Here is an 8,142-nt window from a genome sequence, read left to right as displayed (position 1 = left end):
GAATACCCCCAGTACATATTAAAAAAAATAGCAGAAAAACGTAGACTAAGAAGGATATGGCAGACCCATAGAACACCGGAGGACAAACGCAAACTAAACAACGCAACTAGAAAACTATCCAAAACCATAAAGAACTACAATAATGACCGTTTTCACAAATATCTCGCCAGCCTGTCCCCCACAGCCGACTCAAACTACTCACTATGGAAAGCCTCCAGGAAACTCACGCGCCCCCCACAAATAATACCTCCAATCCGCCGCCCGCAGGGTGGATGGGCGCGTAGCCCTATAGAAAAAGCCAACCTATTTGCCAAACACTTGACTGAAGTATTCCAACCCCATTCCTCCATAGCTGCAGCGGACGTCACCGAATACCTGCACACTCCCTTCCAAATGTCCCCTCCTATCCAACCCTTCACTTCTGCAGAGATCATAGAAGCTATCCGTCGCCTAAACCCCAAGAAAGCAGCAGGTCACGACCTAATAGGAAATAAAGCAATCAAGGAACTCCCCATAAAAGGGATTGCACTCATCGCATCAATATTTAACGCCATCCTCCGCCTTGAACACTTTCCTAAGGCGTGGAAAATCTCACTAATCACCCTCATCCCCAAACCCGGTAAACCAATATATGAAGCCAGCTCCTATCGCCCAATCAGTCTCTTACCTACCCTGTCTAAACTATTCGAGAGGCTGCTCACGAATCGTCTCCTTCCACTCCTAGAAGAATTGAAAACTCTCCCAGATCACCAATTCGGCTTCCGAAAACAACACTCAACAGTAGAGCAAATCCACCGCATAACCCACATGATCAGCCAAACCTTTGAAAAGAAAAAATACTGCTCAGCCGTATTCCTAGACATCCAACAGGCATTCGATAAAGTATGGCATGAAGGGCTACTCTACAAGCTTAAAAAAATCCTACCCCACCCATACTACTCCATCTTAAAATCCTACCTAACCAACAGACAATTCATAGTTAAATGTCTAGGCGCCACTTCCGCAACATTCCCAATAGAATCCGGCATACCGCAAGGTAGTGTCCTCGGACCCCTACTATTCTCCATCTACACTGCCGACTTACCCGTACCAAACGAGGTAACAATAGCAACATTTGCCGACGACACAGCGCTATTAGCTACCCACGCAGACCCGGCAATTGCCTCATCCACTCTCCAGCGAAGTCTCGACTCCATGGAAAAGTGGTTCCAAAAATGGGGTTTTAAAATAAACGAAGAAAAATCCTCCCATGTAACCTTCACGCTCCGAAAACAAACCTGCCCCCAGTTCACCATTAACAACACAATAATCCCAAGCAAGGACTCCGTAAGATACCTGGGCATGACCCTGGACAGGAGGCTAACCTGGAAAAAACATATCTCGGAAAAAACAAAGCAACTAGAGGAAAAACTAAGAAAATTCTATTGGCTCACGGGCCGACGCTCCAAACTAAACATACAGAACAAAATAACCCTCTACAAGACCGTAATAAAACCTGTCTGGACCTACGGAATCCAACTATGGGGAACAGCAAGTAACTCCAACATTGAAATACTCCAACGCTTCCAATCGAAAACGCTAAGATCCCTATTAAATGCACCCTGGTATGTTACCAACGAAACAATCCACCGCGACCTCAAGATACCTACAGTCAAAGATGAAATACACAAGTCCAGAAGCAGATATAACACAAGAGTCAACAACCACCACAACCCACTAGTCACCCAACTACTGGACACGACGGACCAGATCCGCAGACTAAAAAGAAAATACCCTCTAGACTAAATCCTTAGTTTCTACTAGAACCAACAATATAAAACTATTATAATCCATGTCATTGTATCACGCCAAACTAAGTTACTGAAAATTCTCAACGAGAATTGATTGTAAATATTCTAATAAATAAAAAAAAAAAAAAAAAAAGAAAAACTGGAGAATGGAAAGTATGAGGGGTTAATAGTAGTAGTTTTTCATAGATGCCGAGGATCGAACTCGGCACGCCACGCGTCGCCTTCAGTTCTGGGCTTTAACGCTTTTTTTTTTTTTTTTATCTTTGTTTATTAATTCCAGGTTTTTTACATATTTTTTTACATCATTTTTTTCCAGAATAAACGCTGAATTCTAATTGTAGGGTGGTACAGGCAAGAGTACCGATACGCGGCGGTACGACGTAGCCATGCATTATTACATTCTTTTCTCTTTTTTTTTTTTTTAAGATTATTATTGCTAAATAAAATAAAATTAAGCCGCTGTTGCGCTGTGCCTATGTACGATATTTTAATTTATGTCCTGAAAGCCTGGACGCAAAAACAGGACAGTTCGCTAGCCTATTAGGGAGGGGTTGGGAGGGGATGGACTGGGAGGAGCGGGGAGGGGTGTTCTGTGGGATTAGTATAATATTTGTTTATCTATTTACATATTTACATATTTACACTTTGATTCGGTGAGCGTTGCCGTTCTGTGGCTCTTTATCTTGTTGTTTTTGTTGAGGATTCCGTATCCACCAGTATTTTTTTGTGTTTTTTCTGTGTTTGTCTTCTGTATCCTTTTGGGGGAGGGCCATGTTGTATCTCCACCTAGTGTCTGCCGTGCGGCCATCTAGGTTTTCCTCGTATTGAATAGATTTCATTCCTATTTTCCTTTGCATATGATAAATTATGGGTATGTTGTTTTGGTCTTGGAGATAGTTTTTTTCGTCTAGGTATAGAAAGGCTTCGGGGGGGATGTAGCCTGTTAACAGAGTGTTTTTGAAGTATGCGTCGTTTGGGTATAAGCAGCCGAAGATTAGGCTGTTTTCTTTGATCTTCGCGGCTTGCGAGAAGTGATTTCTCGTTAGTTTTAGGATGTGACAGTCGATGCGGTGGATGTTGGCTAAGTCGTATATTTTTTTATTTTTTACGTATTTTCTGTATCCGCTGTGTTCTGATCTGTAAATGCTCAGGCAAGCTCTGATGCATTTTCTTTCAAATATGCGAATTTTTTCCATTATTGACGCAGGTATGTTGTACCATACTGGGCAGCCGTAGGTTATAATGGGTCTTATTAGCGATTGGTAGCACATGATTTTTACTTTGCTATCGAGAAGTCTGGAGTAAAACAGCCTTTTTGTATTCCAAAAGGCTTTGCTGGCTTTGGAGAGTTGGATTTCGATGTGTTGCTTATAATTTAGTTTTTCATCTATGTTTATTCCTAGGTATTTTACGCAGTTTTTGTGTGGTATGAGGTTCTCTTCGTTTGCTTTTTCTTTTAGGCGGAATTTCCTGACTTGTTCCCTTTCTGCTGGGCCGATTTTGCTTGTTCTGGGTCTGAATAGTATGGTTTCGCATTTGCTTGCGTTAATTTTTAGTTTCCATGTATGATAGTAATCGCTGATTTTGTTGAAGAGTTCTTGCAATTCCGTTCTTATCGTTTTGGTTTTGCGGCCTGTTACGTAGATGATTAGGTCATCCGCGAAGGCTATGGAGCGTTTGTGTGTGGATGTGTTGAGGTTAAAGAGGTTTAGTAAGTCGTTATTGTAGATGCTGAAGAGTAGCGGGGAATTTACTGTTCCTTGTTGCAGGCCGTTCTCTATGGAGAATTCTTTGCTTGAAGTGTGCGAGCCGTCGGTCATTATGAAAGTTTTGTTTGTTACCATGTCCCATACTATTTTGATTAGGTATTCGGGGAAATTCTTTTTGATCATTTTATAAATGAGCCCTGGGATCCAGACGGTGTCGGAGGCTTTTTCGATGTCTATTAGGCAGGCGGCTACTCGCTGGTTTGCGTTAAGTGCCCAGCAGATATCAGACGTAAGTTTGTTTATTGCGTGGATTGTGGAGTGTTTGTGGCGGAAGCCGAATTGGTTTTCCGGGATTATCTTATTTTTTGAGCAGAAGGCTGCTAGGGGGTTGTTTATGATCATTTCGTATACTTTGCTTATGTTGGGGAGGAGGCTTATGGGTCGTAGGTTTGCAGGTGATGAGCCGTCTTTATTTTTTTTTGTAATGGCTATAAGTTTGGCTTTTTTCCATTTTTGGGGGAAGTACGTATTGTTTAGTGCATTATTAAACAGTACTGTGTAGTACCATTTTATTTTGTTTGGTAGGCGTTTGAACGAGATGTTTGGGATGCCATCGAAGCCGGCGGATTTTTTGTTGTTTAGCGTGGAGAAGATTGTACTTAGTTGATTGAAGTTTGTAAAGTAGTTTATTTCTGGGTCGGGCTGTTTGGGTTCGTCCGATGTGTTTTCGTTTGAGAATGTGCAGACTGTTTTGTTTAGCGCTATGTCTTGTTTTATTTTATTTTTTAGTATGTTTGTTTCGGCGATAATAATTCTGTTTAATTGTTCTCGACCCATGTGTTCGTTTTGTGTGTGAGTTTTGGCGAAGTGGGTGCCGATAATGTCTAGTTTTTCCGTTGTTTTTGATATTATGAAGTTGCCCTCTGTGTCTTTGTTGGTGTTGTGTATCTCGATGCCTGCTTCTTGGATGAGGGAGGCTTCTTCTGGAGGCAGCTTGAGGGGCGGGATGGAGTTTTGTTCCTTTGGTCTGAAAATTTGATTTATCTGCGGGAACATACTAGCAGGGTCTTTTTTGGAGATATTTTTTATTTTATTTGTCCAGTATTGATTTATAGAGTTTGCGAATTCTTGTTTTAGTTGTGATTTTATTTCGTGTAGCAGGTACTTTAGGAATTCTATGTCTTCTCTTTTGTCGTAAGAGTAGTTGTGTGTCTTAGGTAGTTTAATTTCGATAGTATGTAGCTTTTATCTCGTTGTAGTTTTTTTATTTTATACTTTATATATGGCTCGCAGGAGTCTTTTTTTTTAAATGTCGGTACGGATTCTTGTAGGGCGATTTGTATATGTTTTTCTATTTCGTCTATGAACGAGTCGATTTGTCTGTCTGTTAGGTTGACATTGTTGTAGATTTTTAGGTCGCAGTTCTGTTCGAGCAGGTTTTGGAACTTTTTCCAGTCTGTCTTTTTGTAGTTGTACCTGGGTGTTTCGGTCTGCGTTTCGAGTGTTAGGTAGTCGGATGTGTTTTTGCTTATCTGAAATACTATGGCGTTATGGTCGCTGTCGTAGTCTATGGTTTTGAGAGTGCTATTTGGTCGTAAGTTTTGGAATTTTATTCGGGCGTCTGCTAGGCATATGTCTAGGTAGGAGCGTCCTTTTGGGTAAGAGGGTAGCTCGGAGCCATAGAGGTTTGTTTTGTAGAAGATGCTTTTATTGTCTAGCCAGGTTCTGACGGAGTTTCCTCTCGTATTGTTTATTTCGTTTTTCCAGCTGGTATGTTTGGCGTTAAGGTCACCGGCTATTATGTAGTATTTTTCCTGTTTGTCGAGCTGTAAAAGTTGGAAGAGATTGTCGAATTCGTCGTTAAATTGTTTCTGGTTTCCGTAGGCTGCGTAGGCTGCGGAGATAAATAAGTTTTCCTTATTGTTTATTTTTATTTTTATGATCGTCGTCTCTAGGATTTTGAAGTTTGTTATTTTGTCGTTTTGTATTGTTTTGAACTTAAGGGGTTTTTTTATGAGGATTGCCGTTCCTCCTCCTTGGGTGGCGTTTGGTCTGTCGTGTCCTATTATAGAGTAGTTTTTGTATTGCACCTTATGTCTATAGTTCAGTTTGGTTTCTGAGATAAGTACTATGTCGGGGGTTTCTTTCTTAATTAGAGTTAGCAAGCTGTATCTTTTTTGGTTTGAGATTAGAGAGTTGGCGTTTATTGATATGATTTTCAGATGTTTAACTTTTATCTGGTTTATTTTCTGCTGTGATTGGTGGGCGGGTGTGTTTTGGCTAATCTTCGTCTATATTTTCGATGATGTTGAAGATGGAATCGATTCTTTCTTCATGCGTATTTAGTGCTTTTTTGATTTCGTTTAATTGTGTTTGTTGGTCGCTTAGTGCTTTTAGGATGCTTTTTTTGAAGTCTTCAATGACATTTATTATGCTTATTTGGGGTGCGTCTATTGTTGGGTTAGGGTTTTGTTTGACTTGTGCCGCTAAGTTTGTTACTTGCGGGCTTGTCTCGTTTATACTTGTTTTTTGTTTTACTATATCCGCGAACTTTAGCTCGGGGACGTACTTACGGCTTATTTTGGCGATTCTTTCGATTTCTGTTGTTTTTGCTTTGGTGATTTTTTCATTAATCTTTTTCCGTAGTTCGACGAGTTTTGGACATCCTTTGTAAGATGCAGGATGTCCGTAGTTTTTGCAGTTTACGCAGTAGATTTTTTCTTTGCTTACTGCTGCTTCTTTTTTTATTTTGCACTCACCTGGCCCGTGCGGTTCAGTGCATTTTACACAGCGATAGTTTAGGTTACAGTTTTGTGCTGTGTGGCCTATTCGCTGGCATTTGTAGCACTGCGTGATATCGTTTTTTTTTTATTTTTTCCCATGCTATTTTTAGATAGTTGAGTCTGTTTATTTTTATTAGGTTCCCAATGTTGCTATCGGGGGAGACTTGAATTATATAGATTGGGAGCAATGTGTTGTTCTCCCTTGATTTTCTTGTTGTGAATCGAGTCACTTTGGTGAAGTTAACTTCTTCTATATTCAGGGCTTTTAGATCTTCTAGTATTTCCGCTTCTGTGTAGCTGTTTCCTAGTCCTTTTAGTAGGTACGTATGGGGTTTTTGAGATTTTGTTGTTATATGTGAAGTAGGCCGTGTTGGCTGCGGTCAGTATTTTTTTTGCATTCGTGTAGTCATTTATGTTTTGAAGATAAAGCACGTGCTTACCTGAGTGGATTCTTTTGATATGGAAATTCTTGATTTTGAGAGAAGTTTCCATGAGTGCTATTGTATCTTTTGGGTCTTGTAATGTTATGTTGATGGGGGGTGGCCTGGCCCCTTTGCCGATGTGGGGGGGTCTGCCTGTTCTTCAGCGGGGTGGCTGGGTGGCAGGCCTTTATAATTTTGGTTTTTCAGTAATGTTGAAAGATGTGGTGTTGTTTTTTTTTTGGCGGAGCGGCGGGGAGGTACTTGTCCGGGCGGCATTGTTTTTGTTCGTGGTTATCGGTGATGTGACCAGGGGTGTGGGCTGTCTGGTTGCTTTTTTCCTTAGTAAGTCGTTTTTTTTTTTTAATGTTTCGATGATAGTTTCCTGCGATTGCGATGCGCAGGGGTCTTGAGCTTGGAGGGCTTCAAATCTGTTTTTTATTGGGATTGCCATTGGTTGGGGGCTTCTTTTTTGCTTCATGTTTTCGTTTTTTTCATGACACTCTTCTTGAGAATCGCTTTCTTTTTCTTTTAAATTTTCTTGTATGATTTCTTTTTTGTTCCTGCTTATCAGGTTTGGAGGCGGATTGAGTTTCCGCGTCTTTTGTGCAGCAGGTCTTATGCTGCTATCTTTAATTATCTGTTGCTTTTCTATCTTCCTTTTGACCCCTTTTTTTGTCGGACTTATGGCGGATTCCGCCTCCTTGGTTTCAATTTCATTCCTTTCCTCTTCTATTTTTATATTGTTTGTAGTGTGGGTGATGTTATCACTATTTTTTCACTGCTTAGCACTCTTTTTGTTTTTTTTTTCTCCGCTCTCTCACTGTATACTGTACACTGAATAGCTTGCTGCGCTCACTGTTAGGGCCTACGCCTGGTAGTCCCTTAGGGCCGAGAGGTCCGGCCTGCTCGGAGGATTACGGTCAACTGTGTTCTGGGCTTTAACGCGCGTAGTTGGCTACACCGCCAAAGTTCTAGCTGATTGGAAAATATTTGATGCTTAATGTGGCAATGTATATCATAGGAAGTATTCTAATTAGCCTCTTGATGTATTATACATTATTATGCATTATATGTTATCATTATAATTAACTATATATAATTAATCGCTAATATACAAAATGCGATAAACAGAATAGAAAATTTGTTAATTCTATTTATTTATTTGAAGTTTTATTGTATTCTATTTACTGTATATGTGTGCACTGTTTTTATAGTAGAAATTATTATGTTTATCTTTATTGATTTTTCCCTTATGCTTGGAAAAAAATTAGATATAGTCTTTAAAAAATTTCCTATATCTTTTCTTTTCAAATCGTTTCTTGGTTTCTTGTGAACATTCTCTTAATCACAGTAGTAAGGGGACTTATACATTTTCTACTTTCTTCTTTTTATAATAAATTTGTCTACATTGAAAGAAAAAAGATATTATTTATAGCTA

The sequence above is a fragment of the Bombus terrestris genome, chromosome 18 (assembly GCF_910591885.1).
Source record: "Bombus terrestris chromosome 18, iyBomTerr1.2, whole genome shotgun sequence".
Taxonomy (NCBI): domain Eukaryota; kingdom Metazoa; phylum Arthropoda; class Insecta; order Hymenoptera; family Apidae; genus Bombus; species Bombus terrestris.
Note: the sequence above shows the minus strand (reverse complement) of the source record.